Here is a 17,506-nt window from a genome sequence, read left to right as displayed (position 1 = left end):
TTCAAATATTATTAGTTTTTAAAATCACTCATTGTACCTGTAAATTAAACTATGATTATACAATTCAATGTTTATTATACTGTATTTATATATTATTATATCTGTCTTAACGTGTTGCAGAAATATTTAGTAAATGTAATAAACTTAACCAAGAATGTTTAAAAATCATTCAGAACATGTGTAGGTGAACGTAAATATATCTGCACAAACCGACACTAGTGAGTAACATTTTTAGACAGTTCAAAAGCAATGCAAATCGCTGGCGCTGTGTGCCGACTCAAGAAGCTTTTGCAGAATACATTAACTGACAAGAGGTTGGCCCGCCTCTCCGAGTTTTGGTAGTCGTGATTCAGTCAATTCTTGGTAGCAGAGCGAGCTCATTGGCCAATTCTTGGTAGCGAAACGGGCGCGATTGGTCAATTCTTGGTAGCGATACGGGCCGCAATTGGCCCGTGCTTTCAATTCTTGGTAGAATCTTGGTAGCGGAGAGCGATCTGATTGGTTTTCGCTACCAAGAATTACCTCGACTCATGGCTGCTGGGAAGCACTTTGTCTATTTGAGCGTAGCAGTGTAATTCGGTTTTTGTTCAGCACTCTTTGGAACTGTTGCTTTTGTCTGCGTACTGTGTCAGTTCACGGAGCCGCTGAATATGGTTTTATATGTCACTCGCCGCTTCTAATTGTTTCGCTGCCTTCTTAATTATATAATGCATGTTTTCTTCAGCGTGTTTTGTAGCTCTTCCTGGTTTTCTACGTAATGCGTAGATTACGTGAGAGGCGTGATGATGTCAAATGAAACTCCCCCTCACGGCTTTCAGATGAACTCCATTACAGTAAATGGAGAAAAATAGCTTCTAGTTATGACCATTACACATAGAATTTCGAAATTAAACCTGCCCAACTTTTTGTAAGGAAGCTGTATGGAACGAGCCTGCCAAATTTCAGCCTTCTACCAATACAGGAAGTTGGAGAATTAGTGATGAGTCAGTCAGTCAGTGAGTCAGTCAGTGAGTGAGTGAGTGAGGGCTTTGCCTTTTATTAGTAGTATATATATATATATATATATATATATATATATATATATATATATATATATATATATATATATATATATATATATTGTGAAATTGTTTCTGGAAAAAACAGAAAAAGTTTGATTAAGGGAAGATAAAAGAAGCCAGACAATAAGAATTTATACTGAAAATAAGGATATTGTAAAATGATGGTTACAGTACTCCTTTACTCCTTGAGAGCCGCTAATGATTCTGATCAACTTTGTCCACAATAAAAATAGATTATTATTACTAATTGGTCAGTCGAGTAACATCTATATATATAATTCACTAAGGCAAGACAACCATGAAAAATCACTGAAGGGGCGTGGATTCATAAGTCGCCGACAAGTGAGACACCTATGGCGCGACGCAGGAAGGAACCACGCCCACCAACTCCAAGACCATTGGATATGACGACAACTCGCAGGGCCACGCCCACCAAGTCGGACGCGAGGACACAGAAAAAGTGGCGCCATTTATATTCGCCTGTCGTGGAGGCCACATGCGGTGCAGGTCAGGTTAATGCCATGTTCATGTCATGCACCTCCGAGCTACGTTGACTGTTCATAGAGGCATGTTTCTCGCGGAGGTGAATCGCCATATGCAGCGTGTGAAACGGTTTGCGAGGGGTATCTCATGGGATCTTTAAAACAATCATTTACAACTGAGGTTAAAACACAATGAAGTAAGCAGTTTACGAGTTTTCGGTTACAACGCATGACCGCTTGCACCATAGCAAACTGTTTTACACACTACATACAGCAATTCGCATCCGCGACAAACATGCGTCTTCTTAGATGCTCCTGCAGGAACACGGAAGACGTTTTCCTGCCCACCAACACTCCTTTTTCACTGGCCCGCCTACCCCCGCCTCTCTACGCATTCACACTGCCTACCCATGTGCCCTGACGCAAAACTCACCGACCACCCAGTTAGCCCCTTTCGTCTGTGCAAGGAGTCCACATGCACGCCTTAGCCACGCTGACTTTTTATTATTCTTTTCGGTTTCGACACCAACGCGCTCCACCATGAAAACCATGCGAAAGGAACAACAATGCCCGCCCACAAACTCTACCCCTCCTCCCACGTGCTCAGGAACGCACCTCAGACCACTGCCCGCCAAATCAAACAGCTCATCAAACACATACTCACTCGCTTTGGTCTGTGCTGTGGTCCAAACCCAGCTGTGAGCCACGTTGACTATTCTTTTGCCCTCCATGGCTACCGCTTCAAATGTATTTCATGGAAACAACACTTCTTTCAATGTTATAGAAATTCCTGCTTCAGGTAACTGTTTGTTTCTGTCAGTCGGGTTTTTTTGGAGAAATGTCATTGACGAAACTGTTGCTCATAGCAAACTGTTTTACACGCTACATACAGCAGCATCCGCATCGCGACAAACATGCGCTCTTCTTAGATGCTCCTGCACTTTGTACACACACCCCCGTGGTCGGGTTTCTTGGTGGATTATATGTAGAAAGGCAGCCAAAACCGCACAGAGCAATGAAAAGTCTTCGTGAGTCACAGGTAGGGTTACCACTTTTAATACAAACAAATAAGGGACGCATACTGCAGCGGGGCCAGACCACGGAACGCGCAATTTCATTCTCAAATACGGACGATTCCAGTATTTTAAACGACGGGTGGCAACCCTAGCCTCACAGGTGCATCTGCACTGTACAAAGACGACAATGTCTCGAGCGACGAGTTGGAGGTGGGCACTTCAGCAGGCGGTGTATACTGAACGAAATCAGCAGACTAGCATGACGGAGGGAGCGGAGTGGATGTCGTTCCTCCGCCTGTGCACCGCGGACGATTGTGTGTTGGTTCGTTCCGTGCATTGGTTAAAACCCAATGAAGAAAGCAGTCTTTAAAAACCAATAAGCCCTGTGCCTCTGTTTCATTACCGTCTCACCTGATTCACCAATGCAGGCCCCGCAACAGGCGATCCGGCGGCGTCATTCCCATGACCGGGGTGGGGGTGGAGTATGGTTACAAAGCTGAAACTTAAAGGAATTGACGGAAGGGCACCACCAGATGTGGAGCCTTTCGCTTCATTTGACTCAACACAGGAAACCTCACCCGGCCCGGACAAGGAGAGGATTGACAGCTCTTTCTCGATTCTGTGGGTGGTGGTGCATGGCAGTTCTTACTTAGTGGAGCGATTTGGATGCTTATTTCCGAAAACGAACGAGACTCCCGCCTGCTAAATAGTTACACGACCCAACAGCGGTCGGCGTCCAAATTCTTAGAGGGACAAGTGGCTTTCAGCCACGTGAGATTGAGCATTAACAGGTCTGTGATGCACTTGTATGTCCGGTACTGCACGCGCGCTACACTGAATGGATCAACGTGTATCTACCCGGCGTGGGTAAGCCGTTGAACCCCATTTGTGATGCAGACCGTGGCTTGCAATTGTTCCCCACGAACGAGAAATTCCCAGTACGTGCGGGTCATACGCTCGCACTGATTACGTTCCTGCCCTTTATAACCCAATCCCCCCCCGGTCGGGTGACTTGGTGGATTATATATAAAAAAGCACCTAGAACCGCAAAGAACAATGAAAAGTCAATGTGGAAACCGACTGAGGCGGTGTTTGGAAAATTAACAGTCAACGTGACTCACAGGTGCACGTGGACTGTACACAGACAAAGCGACTCAGGTAGGGAGTTGGGGGCGGGCACATAAGCGGGCAGTGCGTACTGAACGAGCGCCGTTCAACCCCGTCCTTCGCTTTGGAAGGAGAAGGCGCACCTCCGGTTTTCAGTCACGGACAATTGTATGTTGCTTCGTAGCGTGCATTGTTGCAATGTTACTTTTCTTGGTGGTTTATTAAATTACGGATTTTTCAAATGTTTATTTTTTCCTCTGTGCTTAAAAATCATTTAAAAAGCGGCCTGATTATGCGGCGTATGCTACGCCGCGGGTTGGCTAGTGTTCAATATTTTGTGACAAGCTGCTGACCAGTAACATTGGTTTCTATAGGTCTAGTTTACCATCTCTGTGGAGTTTTCACTTGATTCCTTATTGCATATGTCAGCGTTTCTCAACATTTAAGTATTTGCGACCAGAGTTTTCATAACAGTTTTAATCGCGCCCTCCTAACATTTTTTTGAAATGTAGATGCATATTTTATTATACCTACTTAACTTTTATCGACATTTATCTTATTTTTCTAGTATCAGAATGTAGTTTAAGTTAATTTGTTTTGGTTTCAACAGATGTTTGTTTCATATTTTTGATTTTCTTTTTTTCACATCTTCGCGCCCCACTTTTTGTTACTTCACGCCCCCCTAGGGGGGCCCGCCCCACAGGTTGAGAACCACTGGCATATGTGCATCAAAGTGTGCGTGAGAACTGGTGTGGAGTGCCCAAGAGTGCCCTGCGTTGCTGTGGTGGTTCCTGTTTATTGATGGTGTTGACGTATTAGTCTCGCACCCGGTAAAGCGACAGATCTTCTGAGAAAGAAATAATTTATTCATTCATACTGATTATTTACACTTTCTGAGCGTTACAGGAAGATTATTTGAATGTTTAATTAAAAACAATTTAGTGAAATTCAGAATCTCATTTATCTTGTACCGTACAGTAGTTTGCCGTAAATCCAGAAAACAATATAGTTAAATCCTCGTCGTTAAATTATTAACTTATTAAACGGTGGGCGTATGTTGACGTAACGGTTTTAGTGACCGGTTTACTGTAAATTAATCGGTGATGAGATCTCTTTATTTACATTATTGTAGTTCAAACAATGCCTTAAATCTTTAGATTCGACGTCTCAATTAAAATACATCGTGAGAATGTTTAAACTGCAGTGGCGCCTGTCTCTTGCAAAAAAGAAAGGATTAAAATGGCTCCTTTTGCATTATTCTATTTATTAATTATGTTTAATAAATTGTACTTGCAGGTAAACCTTATCAAGGTTACAAAATGTTTTTCTTTCTTTCTTTCTTTCTTTCTTTCTTTCTTTGATAAGGGATTATCCTTTACACATTTATTTCTTTAATTTTATGTTTGAAAAGATTTAAGATTAAGAAATATGTTAAAATATAGCAAGAATTTCATTAAGCAATGCAAAATTGTATGTAAAATAAATTTCTGTACAATCGTTTGTGTCGATAGCAGTCAACAATGTGAGGTCTGGATGTCTGTTAGTACTCGAAACAAAGTGAAAAACTGAAATAACAAGGGTGCAGAAGTAAGCTCTGTATCCACATACAGTATATATATATATATATATATATATATATATATATATATATATATATATATATATATACACACACACACACACACACAGTGGCGTGTAAAAGTATTCAATCCCCTTGAAAATCATCCTAATTTTATCCATGTCAAAAGATTCGTAAATATCAGTATTTTTAATGTGAACTCTCATGCTATAAGAATACATTTCATAATAATAATAATAATAATAATACATTTTATTTATATAGCTCCTTTCCCATGCTCAAGGTGCTTTACAGAGTCTTAGAAAAAAAATCAGGGTATATGTAACATTGGATACAAATGTTTTCCTGAATAGAACAATGAAACAGATAACAAAACATTAAATAGAATAAAGGACAATAAACCAGAGTAAAATACTAATTTCAATACTAAAAGAAAAACCTAACAAATAAACTAATTTGTGATATAACAGACGCACAAATTATGCTGCTGGTCCGTGCAAGGACTCTTGCATTCATGTCAGACTGGAACAAGCTCTCTTGCAATATTGTGCCGTATATTTGTGTCCATCCATTGTCTGTTCAACTCTGAGAAGAATCCCAGTTCCAGCACATGAAAAGCATCCCAAAAGCATGATCCTGCCACCGCAATATTTCACCGTAGGTCTGGTGTTTCCTGAGGCCTGGGAAGTGTTAGTTTTACTCCACACATACCTCTGTAAAGTCTGGTAAAAAGTTTATTTTTGGACTCATCTGAACATAAAACCTTCTCCCATATCTTTGCTGGGTCTTTCTCTTTCTTTGTGGCAAATGCCACACATGCTTTCATTTGGTCCTTCTTAAGGAGTGGCTTCTTTCTTGATACCCCATGGTAGAGGGCTATTTTATAGAGAGCTCTTGATATTGTGGACCCATGTACCTTCACTCCAGTTTCAGCCACAGAACCTTGTAGAGATCTGAGAGTGATTGGTTGGAGTTTTAGTGGCATCTCTCACCAGCCTACATCTTGCTCTGTTGCTTAGTTTTAAGGGATAGCCTGTTCTAGTAAGAGTCTGGGTGTTATGATGAACCTTCCACTTTCTGATGATGGATCCAACAGTGCTTAACGGGACATTCAAACTCGGAATATTTTGTAGCCATTTCCTGCCTTGTGCATTTCAATGACTTTGTTTCTTACAAGAGCAGAAAGTTCGTTTGTCTTAATTTTGCAGAGAATGTCACACAAAGACTATGGGCCTAACATAGGAGGCTTTTAATATCCAGAGAGATAGAAAGATCTGACAAGTAGTATCTAATTATGTTTAATTATGACTCTAAAATGATTGCCACATTTGTGTTGTTTGTAGTTAATTTGTCATTTCAGTAAACCTGGAGCATCTGAAGTACTGAGGTGTAAATACTTATGCAAATGCTTACTTTGGGGATTTTCTTCTTCAGTTAAATATCTACAGAAAATGGTTTATTTCATCCATCCATTTTCCAACCCGCTGAATCCGAACAAAGGGTCACGGGGGTCTGCTGGAGCCAATCCCAGCCAACACAGGGCACAAGGCAGGAACCAATCCTGGGCAGGATGCCAGCCCACCGCAGGACACACACAAATACACCAAGCACACACTAGGGCCAATTTAGAATCGCCAATCCACCTAACCTGCATGTCTTTGGGAGGAAACAGGAGCACCCAGAGGAAATCCACGCAGACACAGGCAGAGCATGCAAACTCCACGCAGGGAGGAAACCAGGAAGCGAACCCAGGTCTCCTAACTGCGAGGCAGCAGCGCTATCACTGCGCCACCTTGCCGCCCAAAAATGGTTTATTTTCACTTTGGAAATGTGTTGTTACAGCATAAGAATTGCTGAATGGATAAATATCTGTACTTCTGCACACCACTGTATATGTATATATATATATAAATATATATATATATAAATATATCTGAGGGACATTGAAAAGTTTCTGCACCTTTATATTTTCACTGGAATCGGTGAAGGCGAGAGGAGTAGTAACTGGACACTAAAAAGTTGGTATGAAGTTGGGAAAATTTCATCGCAAACGAAGGTAACTGTAGAAAAGCGATTTAGTTTGTTTTTGAAATTCTTAATAAAAAGAGTTAAAGAAAGTGCGGAAATATTTGAACGTTCCTTGTGTTTGCATATATATATATATTGTGGCAAGCGGCTGGGGGTGAAACCCAGCCCGGATGCCAGGAAGGACCAGAGGAGGGCTTATGCCTTCTCCAGACCACAAGATGGCGACCGCTCTGGTGGCTTTGAGGACCACGGGAACAGAGCGTAGAAGCTCAACCCTATTGGGGCCCGTGGTCACTGCCAGGGGGTGCCCGGATGCCTAAGGAGCCTAGGCCTTCAGCACTTCCGCCACACCTGGAAGTGCTGGGAGGAAGAAGACCAGGGACACTTCCGCAACACCTGGGAGGGCCGGCAGAAGGTTATCGTGAGGCACCTGGAGCACATCCGGGTGATTATAAAAGGGGCCGCTTCCCTCCGTTCGAAGGCTGGAGACGGGTGGAAGAGGATGGAGCTCGGAGGAAAGGAGTGGAGACGGCCAGGAAGGAAAGGCAGTGGAGAAAGAGGCCTGGACTTTGGGGTGATTGGTGCTGTGGCACTGGGATGTGTGCTGTCACTTGTAAATAGTTGTAAATAAACGTCCCAGATGGGACGCCTTTGTGGGAAGCAGCCTGGACACAGACAGGTAGACATTGTTTTAAGCACCACACATGTTTATTTATAACTATTTACAAGTGTTTCATTATAATATCCACACAAGTGTAATATTTTTTTAATTTGTTTATTCTAGATGTGGTTCTTGTTCTTGTTCTTGTTAACCTTGAATCTAAATAAAACCAGACATTATGGCAGGTGGTAATTTCACTTTCACACAGTAGGAGATTCTTTTAACTTTGTTTGAAGATTACACATTTACCTTCTGCATCAGAAGACTTCTCTACTGCGATTTTTACTGTTGTGAGCAAATGCATAAAGCTAAACTATGTACAGGCTATAGTACTGTGGTTGAAATATTGGCAGGCTGCTATGGTACGGAATAAGACAAGAAGATAAAATCGAAACCAAAACACATTTATGTTAGTCAAAATTGGGAATTCAAACACTTTTGTGATCAAAGTTGTTTAACATTTCAATATCAAATACAGATATAGATCAAACAACACCACTTTTGAGAACCCTTCAAAATCAACACCTACATCCCTACACTGTAAAGCAGGGGTCCTCAATCACGGTTCTGGAGGGCCGCAGTGGCTGCAGGTTTTTGCTCCAACCCAACTGCTTAATAAGAAGCAGTTATTGCTCAAGTAACACTTCTGCTTCACTTTAGTTGTCTCGCTCGTTAAGATTTTAAACCCTTATTGCTTATTTTAGTCTTAAACAGCTGTATTCTTGGTTTTTAATTGTTCCTAATTAGCAATAGCATGCAAATGACAAAAGGGACCAGCATTTCTCCAATTAGCTTGTTACCATTTACACCTGTGTGTATTTATCATGCACTATTTGGTTTAATTTAAATATCTGGAAGGAAAGTGAAGACTGTAAAGGATTGCTGTAAATTTACAGCGAGTTTCCTACAGTATTTTCCAGTATTTTGTTTAGTAACATGCTGTAATATTTTAAAGAATGGCTGTACATCTACAGCAAGGAGCTGTTTTCAAAACTTAATACAGTAATATATCAAAAATACAGTAACATACTGTAAACTAGTTAAGATACAGTAACATACTGTACAAGCAAGGCATTCTGGGATTGGTTTGAACGAGGAAGTAAGAGCGGTGCAAGCTGAGCAGAGGTTTTGGTTCAGAAAACCACATTAGAACTTTTAGAACTTCTCTTACGTCCTGTTAATTATGTTATAGCTTATAATTATTTATCTTTTTATCACTCCGCCTATTCAGTTCATTTATTTTTAATATTATTCGTTTTGCACTTTCCATTGTTGAGTGAGACCGGGAACAGCGTGTGAGGCGGGAGAATTGAAAGTTCGAGAAACAATTCATTACCGCTTTGACTTGGTGAGCCTCTGTCTCTTTTATTTTTTGTGCATTATTTTTTTTAAGTTTTTTTTTTGTCTATGTGAGTGAGTTCATTAGTTATTCATTTGACAGTTGTTTCACATCCTCGGCATTTGTGTTTGTATGTGTGTATATTTGCATAACTTTATTAGTTAGTTTGTACTTAAAGTATCAAATAGCCTGTATAGCCCACACAACTATTTTACCTTGCTTGTAGTGGAAAGCCATTTCGTCCAGTTAATGTTTAAACAATATCTTTATTTTTAAATTATCACAAAGTACTCTGCATATACGTTTTTGCTCAGTGTGTCATTAGACCACATACATTCATTCTAAAGTAAAATGTCAGTTAGACATCCTGGCATTATAAAATAACAGATGTTACCGTGTGCTATCATTTTACATATAAGGACAAAGTGATTTTGCACAAAGTACACAAGTTTCAAACTCTTTTAACTCAGTAAACTTTAAAGTTAGTCAAAGCAGTTGTGGTAGCTTAGCTATTTGTTACCAGTTAGTGTCAGCTAAGGAACCTGCTTAAAGCAATGAGTTGTATTTTTCTGACTTAAATAGATTAACCAACTGACCTAAAATGCTGCAGCGTCGATTTTGTGATCATGATTTTGAAACAATATTGCCGTTTTGTCAGCACATTAAAATTTATAGTTATGTTCCTGTTATTTTATAGATCATGTATCCATCTACCTTAGAAAAAATGAATCACGCAAGGAAAACTTTTCTCAGTACATTCCTATTAAACAAACTTTAGAAGCACTGTTTTATTATTCAGGAAACAATATAAGGAAACAAAAGCTGAAATCAGAACAAAATATATTCTCTGATTTTTCCAATGGCAGATACATTTATGAGAACAGTGTGTTAATACTGATTCAGAATCGTTAGGTTTAATCTTATATCAAGTTGCCTTTGAAGTTGCCAATTGACTTGGATCAAAAAAGAAAAAACCTGAGATTCTTGCTGTTTGTGTCATGCGTGCAATCCCGTTACTTTTCTGTAGGTCAAGCATTGAGCACATGCCGTTAGTTTAGTTGTGCAGGATTTTAAATATTTGGGTCAAGTGCCAGAGCAGGAGACAGTCTCAGCTCACACTACATTGGTGGATCTGTTGCAAATTTTAGTAGGAGTAGCAACTTTTGCAGATATTGTGACTGTCAAACATTCCAGTCAGGAAACACTTTACAAAAAGAACAGGCATGTTGTTCTGGACAGAAATGACGAAGGTGTTGTATCTGGGAAAATTCAGTCGATTCTCATTCACAGCAATTCCAATGTACAGTACATGTTGTCACAAAGAAATAACTTTCTTGTAGACCAGGGAGTTCACTGATTGACATCACAAAATTTGGGTCACTTATGCATTAATCAAAATAATCTGCCTGCCTTGTGTAGTCTGACTGTAATGGTTCTTCGTCATTCTTTTCCATTACTAGAATGATGTCTGAGTTACAAAAAGAGATTAAGCAAACCTTACTGTGAGTAATACCAAGCCTTCCTGACGAGCCACTCAATCAGTCAGTTGAGAAATGTGTAGGCTGAGGAGTAGAAGATTTAATGTACGTGAAAGAAGAGGACTTCTTAAGAGTTCATACAGCCTGTCCAATGCCAAACTGTTCACATGGTAAGTCAGACAATAAGCTAATTATGTTGTGCACATTGTTTGTTGTGACACTCTTGAACTGATATTTCATTACATTTTTCAGAACAAAGAAGCAGCATTTTGGTTCAGTAATTAGTTTGACCGAGGTCTCCTCAAAATTCACCACAAATGAGCTCCTCAGGCTCCTCAGTAAGAAAATGGATGGACTCACGCTTCAAGCAGATGTGAGTTAAATATTTTTTGAAAATCATATGTATGATTGCATGCGTGACTTATATGTTGTAATGTCTGCTTGAATGTTGTGTCAATTTTTTTTTCTTTTACTTCAGGTATTTGCCACTTCAGCAGATGTCCAAGGAACACTCAACTTGCCTGACAGTCCTTGAATTATAATTCTTGGTATGTAGACATAATAGTGCAGATTATCTAATTGTACCTGATAAAAGTTTCTCATGTTTCAGAGTACTCTTTAATGAATGTAATTTTGTAATTTTTATTTTCAGGTCAAACTCTAAGCAACCAGCAGTGGATGGTGAGCATTGAAGGTCACGTTGTATGTGAGGGAACACAACTCAGCTTTGTCTGTGGCCGTACTGCTGTGTTTGCTTCATGTGTGGACATTTTTTCTTTGGTGTTGTTTCTTGTGACTGAAGACAGAGAAAGCAAAATTAAAGTTAGAAATATTCTTTATTCATACACACCAGGCAAGGGTTAAATGACAGAGAAACACAGCCCTAGGACACTGCCCTTTATCTGCACTGAAGGGCCCGTGTCCCCCATTCGTATGGGGCTTTAAGACTTTAGTTACGTAAGCATTATCACATAATCTAAGGGTGGAGTACATCTGTTGGGGCCTGATGAGTCCACACCCATTAGCAAGAAGTAGCACTTGTTTTTGTACACTGTAAGCATGCAGGGTCTGCATGACTCCTACCACACACCCCATAGAACATGCTTTCTGTCACATACATCAGATTTGTCAAGCACAAGTTATTGACCTGTATTTTTTATTTTTCCACACATGTTATAATTTCAACCTCCAATATAGGAAGAGACTTGAAGCACCCTTGATTTTGTTCAAAGGTAAAACATTGGCTTATTTTCCATACATACATTTTCATTAAAACTGACTTACACTTCCATCAGACTTTATTACACACTGCCTGTAAAACGTTTGCACACTCCTCTTAGACACACAGTAAGCTTATTCTCCTTCTCATACCCTATTAAATTTTTGTGACACACTATTAACCACCCTCGACACACACCATGATATTTTTTCTATAAATTAAATCGGTTAAAAGTAAATATTGGCAAATTCAGTTATGTACTTGAATCTTTTTAAGAGAATGCAAATTGTTGAGAGTGCAGGAACTAAGGAACTGTTTTGAAGATGTGTTATGGGTTCACCTTCCTACATGAACCTGAAGAGGAACCATTGTAGTCATGACAAAGTGAATGATTTTTTTATTTTATAAATAATTAAGTACATGTGTTTTTCTTTCTTTTTGTCATTTCGATGATATATTGACATCAACCCTGAACAAATGTTCAAGGCCAATCAAGGAAAAGCTACATCCAAGAAGACTAGCCAAGTAGTCCATAACAAGAAGAACGCAGTAAACCCTCATTTTTCCTATCCACTTTGTAAGATAATGGACTTTGAACGGAATTCATCCAAGACCACTTTGTTCACTTTTAATTTTGACAGTTTAGGCAATTTTTGTCTAACATGGTGTTCTTATTCTATTTTAATGTGAAAGTCAACAATGGTGTTATACTTTTAAATTTAGTATTGAAAGCTGCATTGTTTATTGCCAGTGTTTCCCACCTCTGTTGCAACCATCTGTGTTTATCTGAAATAATGAAAGTCTGCTAACAATTAAAAAAACTGGTAATGTAAAAAGCTAATCAAGACCATAAAAATAAATGTTTATTGGAATGTTTCAAATGAAAGAAGCATTATTTGTTTAAATTAATCTGTCAGTAAATATTGCAATATAATGTCCTTATCAATGCTGCAGTGACACTATAAAATGGTATTCACAGCATGACCAATGTAAAAATACAATACATAACTATAGAAAATACAGTTCTAACATTTTCTCATGTAATTTTACAGTAAAAATTTCCTTGTAATTTTAAAGTAAAATACTGGCAGTAGAGTTATGAGTGGGACACTGTTGCGATATTCATGATACACGCGCTTAGATCTTCGTTCTTTTCCGTGCAGTAATACTGCTTAATAGTACGTGTATGCTGTAGTAAACGGTTAACTTGCAGGCTTTTCCGTCTTAGGGGTTTTTTTTTGTTTTGTTTTTTTAAATGCCCATTGTTGGCGTGTGTGGTTTTTAAAACCCATCAAGCCATGCTCCATGTATGTGTGAGGAGTTTGTCAATTTGAAGATTTAATTTCGTGAATCAGTATTGGATTAACGTCTATTCTGTTGCCGAATACAACACCTCTGTTGTAGTAGTGTGTTGACTGGTATTGATTGCAATAACTTTCTACAAGCCACTTGAAAGCTTGATGCCAATTTGTCTAAATGGCTACAGTAAATACTCTTGCTTCCAGTTGCTTCCTGATCCTTTAAGAGCAATATCGTGAAAGGGGAGGGCTGTACAGGGTGGTCCAGATCTAATTATGAAACTTTTAATGAAATGCACCTCGGAAACATTGCCCGTTATCGAGAAGAAGCGAACACATCGCACCTGCTGTTCGACTGACAACCGTCTCCCCTCCATTTTGGAATACAGGGCAGGTGCTGCCATCTATCGGCAACAAAGAATTTGTTGTGAATTCTCTATGTAATAAACTTAAAGTTATAGCGTAATGAAAATTGCACAATTAGATCTGGACCACTCTATACTATCAACCCATACAATTGTCACAAAAAATGGCACTTCCTGACTTGCCTTTGTATTTGCTGTGGGTGAAAACTGATGTTCATGAAATATGAACTTTGCTGTGAACTAATTTTTAAAGATTAAATTTCTGTTTTATACCTGTAGCATTCTTAAATGTGACGGACTTGGATTAAAGAATGGGCGTTTAGTGATGGGCATTAAAGCTGAACTCCACAGGAACCAGTTCCTTTTTACTATTCCTTCTTGATTGCTTGGACCCAAGATAATTTAAATTTTGGCATCAAAACTTAGTGTTCCTATTTCAACTCTGTGACAAATAGAAGATGGATTGTATAATGCAGTGTTTCTCAACCTTTTTTTCCACGTGTGCCCCATTTTTTTTCATATTTAGGTGGTGCTCCCCCACCCTTAAAGTGTGTGTGTGTGTGTGTTTTTTTTTTACATGCAAATTTTAAGATTTTTTCACTCCAGCAACTCTGTATAATCTGTTTTAAATATTAGTAATCCAGATCTTAATCCAAAGGAACCATCTTTGTGTAAAATACTGTGCATGTTCTACATGCTAGCAAATTTAATTCGATATTTTGCTGGCTTGTGGGGTTTTTTTGTTTGGTGTTGGGTTTTTTTTTGTTTTAAATAGATAAACTGGCACTCTTCAGCCTCCTGGGCAATACCCAGAGTGAGACTCAGGGTGACATGTAAAGAGCTTCCTTGCATTACGCAATTGTGTGGCCAAATCCATCTACTGAATGAGACATTTATACAAAAGCAAGGGAGTTAACTTGTGTGTGGCCAAATGCTCACATTTTAAATTGAGCAATACTGATAACCATGCAAACTGGTAATTGAACCTTTTTATAAATTTAAAATGATGCAAATAGCACTGTATGACTGAAATGCAATGTGCCTAGTGAATCATTGGGCAGGCCCACTGAAGGTTCACTTTGGTTCAAGAAATTGGGTGGCAAAACTAGAGCAATAAAGTAGGTTGATTAGATATTGGGACCCAAAGTTAAGTGAATGTGGGATGCAGATGTGGCAAGTTTTGTGCTGTCATATAACACATTGAGAATGTTGATTATGCTATTCAGACACTTGTATATGGGATTTTGTTTGATGTTTTTTTTTAATAGTGTGCAATGAAACATCAGGTTGTATTGGTAACTGTCACCCAGATGTGTGCTACATTTACATTAAGCTGTAATCTGTTTTCATTTTGGCGTTTGTGTGTGTGTGTGTGTGGTGGGGTTTTTTTCTTTTCTCTCTCTCTCCACATTCTTTCATGGTATGTAAAACCAAAAGCCATCAGACCGAAAAGCTTCTTTCACCTGTCCAAAGCCACAATATCATTCATCATTTCTCTATTGTATTCATATACTTCCGCATGAGAATTCATTGGTTGTCATCTCTCATACATGCGCACACACAGAACCTGCCCCTCTGCCTAAAGCCAAAATCGGACCTGTTTGATCTTGTCGGAACAAGTTGCAGACTAGTTGGACTGAATCCTTGGGCATGTCGCATTATGTGACCATCTTCATGGGAGTGCGCAACCAACTGCTTCTGACTTGGTAAGATTATGTGAATGAAGGCTATGATACATTGGATGTGCCAAAGCCTTAAACTAATACTCGTAAAGGGAGCATCTTGGTTTCCAAAGATCAAAGTCAAAGTGAATTTTGTCATCTCAACCATATACAAGTTTACAGATAGCCGAAATTGCGTAGCTCAGGGTCCACAGTGTAACAGGACGTGCAAATAATAAATAGAATTTAAAATTAAAACAAAGACAAGACAAAGTAGCAGCAATATTGATGTGTAAGATATGTAATATAATAGATATAGATAATACAGAAATTATCAGTGTATGATGATAGTTGTTTAAGATGTGTAAACAATGACAGGTCAGAATGTTTCCTAGCAGATGGATGTCAAGAATGTCAAAATACTTAAAGGTCAGTATGAGATTTTCAGTTCTTTGAAGTTCGTCTTTACAGAAAAGTTGCTCGCATGTATAAAAGTTCTGTTTTTAGAGGTAGTTGAGGCCTTGTGGAAGATCCCAGGGGGCAGCATGGTGTTAAGGAGTCTGATAGCTTGGGGGTAAAAACTCTCCTGCAGCCTGGCAGATCTGGCTCCTATGCTGCAGTATCTTCTCTTGGATGTCTCTAAATCAGAAATAATGCAAAAAGCAGAAATGTACAATTAAATCAAACACTATAAATAAGTAAACCTTGAATATACTCAATGATCTGTGTGAGACACTGTCTGATTTCTACTTAAAATTGCACAATTGTCCTGTTGGGGGAAAAACCATGCAATCTTTGTTTGTAGTCTAGTCTTATTTTATTCCCTGATTAAAATGGTTGGGGTTTGGTTTGAAATATAAACCACAGCCTGATGTCTTCTCAGAAGCTGATGTTTATCATATGTCATCTAGACAGACTTCCCCTCTTGTTATAGTTTTCATGGATTATTTCTTAGAGTAAGCACTGTTTCCATCTTACCTAGCAGCCATTCCAAATGCACTGCAGAAGAGGTCATCCACCTGAAGCTAAGCATAGTCAGGCCTGGCCAGTACTTGGATGGGGAACCATCTAGGGAAAGCTTCAGTTGCTGCTAAAAGCGGTGTTGGTGAGGTCAACAGTGGGCACTTACTCTAGGGTTTGAATGTGGATCCCAATGCCCCAGTGTAGTGATGGGGATACTGTGCTGTAAAAATGGTGCCATCCTTTGGATGAGATGTAAAACCGAGGTCCTGACTCTCTGTGGATATAAAAGATCCCTGAGCATCCTTCTTAAAGAGCGGGGTGTATCCTGATGTCGAAGCTACTGTAAATTGATCACCATGGCCTGGTCATTCTAATCCCCTAATTATCCCCTGTCTCTAACTGGCTATGTCTTTCCCCATCTAACTACCTAACAGCTAACGTGTGGTGAGTGTAGTTGTGCAAAAATGGCTGCTGCTGCATCACCTATGTGATTGCTACACATTGCTGGTGCCTGAAGTGACTCCCCAATCACTGAACTTATTTAAGTAGTGAGAAAAAGCACTATATATACATTTGTTGTTGAGTATATTTTTCTCTGGTAATTTTCTAATTTAATTTGTTACTACAGTTTCTATAATATTGCATGGCACAGAAGTAAGAATTATTGATCTGTAGTTACCAAGATCCATTTTATCTCCCTTCTTGAGAACTAGATTCCAGTTTGCAACTTTCCAGTCCTCAAGTACTTATTTCTCAAGTAACTGCTCAAATAAGCCTAAGAAGGGTTTATAAATGACATCAACAAATTGTATTAGAAGAAATGAAAAAGTCCCATCAGCTCCAGGGGTTTTGTAAGTTTTCAAAGTGTTGATGGCTTGAAACATATCTGTCCATTCTATTTTAAAATCTATGAACTTGGAGTAGCTTTTTGCAGATGATGTTGTCCTGTTTGCTTCATCAGGCCGTGATCTTCAGCTCTCTCTGGATCGGTTCGCAGCTGAGTGTGAAGCGGCTGGGATGAGAATCAGCACCTCCAAATCCGAGAGCATGGTCCTCAGCCGGAAAAGGGTGGAGTGCCCTCTCAGGGTTGGGGGAGAGATCCTGCCCCAAGTGGAGGAGTTCAAGTATCTCGGGGTCTTGTTCACGAGTGAGGGAAGAATGGAGCGTGAGATCGACAGGCGGATCGGTGCAGCATCCGCAGTGATGCGGGCTCTGCATCGGTCTGTCATGGTGAAGAAGGAGCTGAGCC

At 39.5% G+C, this 17,506-nt stretch overlaps 1 long non-coding RNA gene across 1 annotated transcript; it reads left to right on the top strand.

Moving 5' to 3' along the window:
* The first annotated feature begins 8,816 nt into the window (after positions 1 to 8,816).
* On the top strand, positions 8,817 to 12,490 carry LOC120521959. Its single transcript, XR_005632228.1, has 5 exons — positions 8,817 to 9,282; positions 10,734 to 10,921; positions 11,004 to 11,124; positions 11,230 to 11,299; positions 11,404 to 12,490. It is a non-coding gene; the product is annotated as an uncharacterized LOC120521959 (long non-coding RNA).
* Positions 12,491 to 17,506: the final 5,016 nt, after the last annotated feature.

Source organism: Polypterus senegalus, unplaced genomic scaffold (genome assembly GCF_016835505.1).
Source record: "Polypterus senegalus isolate Bchr_013 unplaced genomic scaffold, ASM1683550v1 scaffold_934, whole genome shotgun sequence".
Lineage (NCBI taxonomy): Eukaryota > Metazoa > Chordata > Cladistia > Polypteriformes > Polypteridae > Polypterus > Polypterus senegalus.
This window is presented reverse-complemented; position numbering and strand designations above follow the sequence as displayed.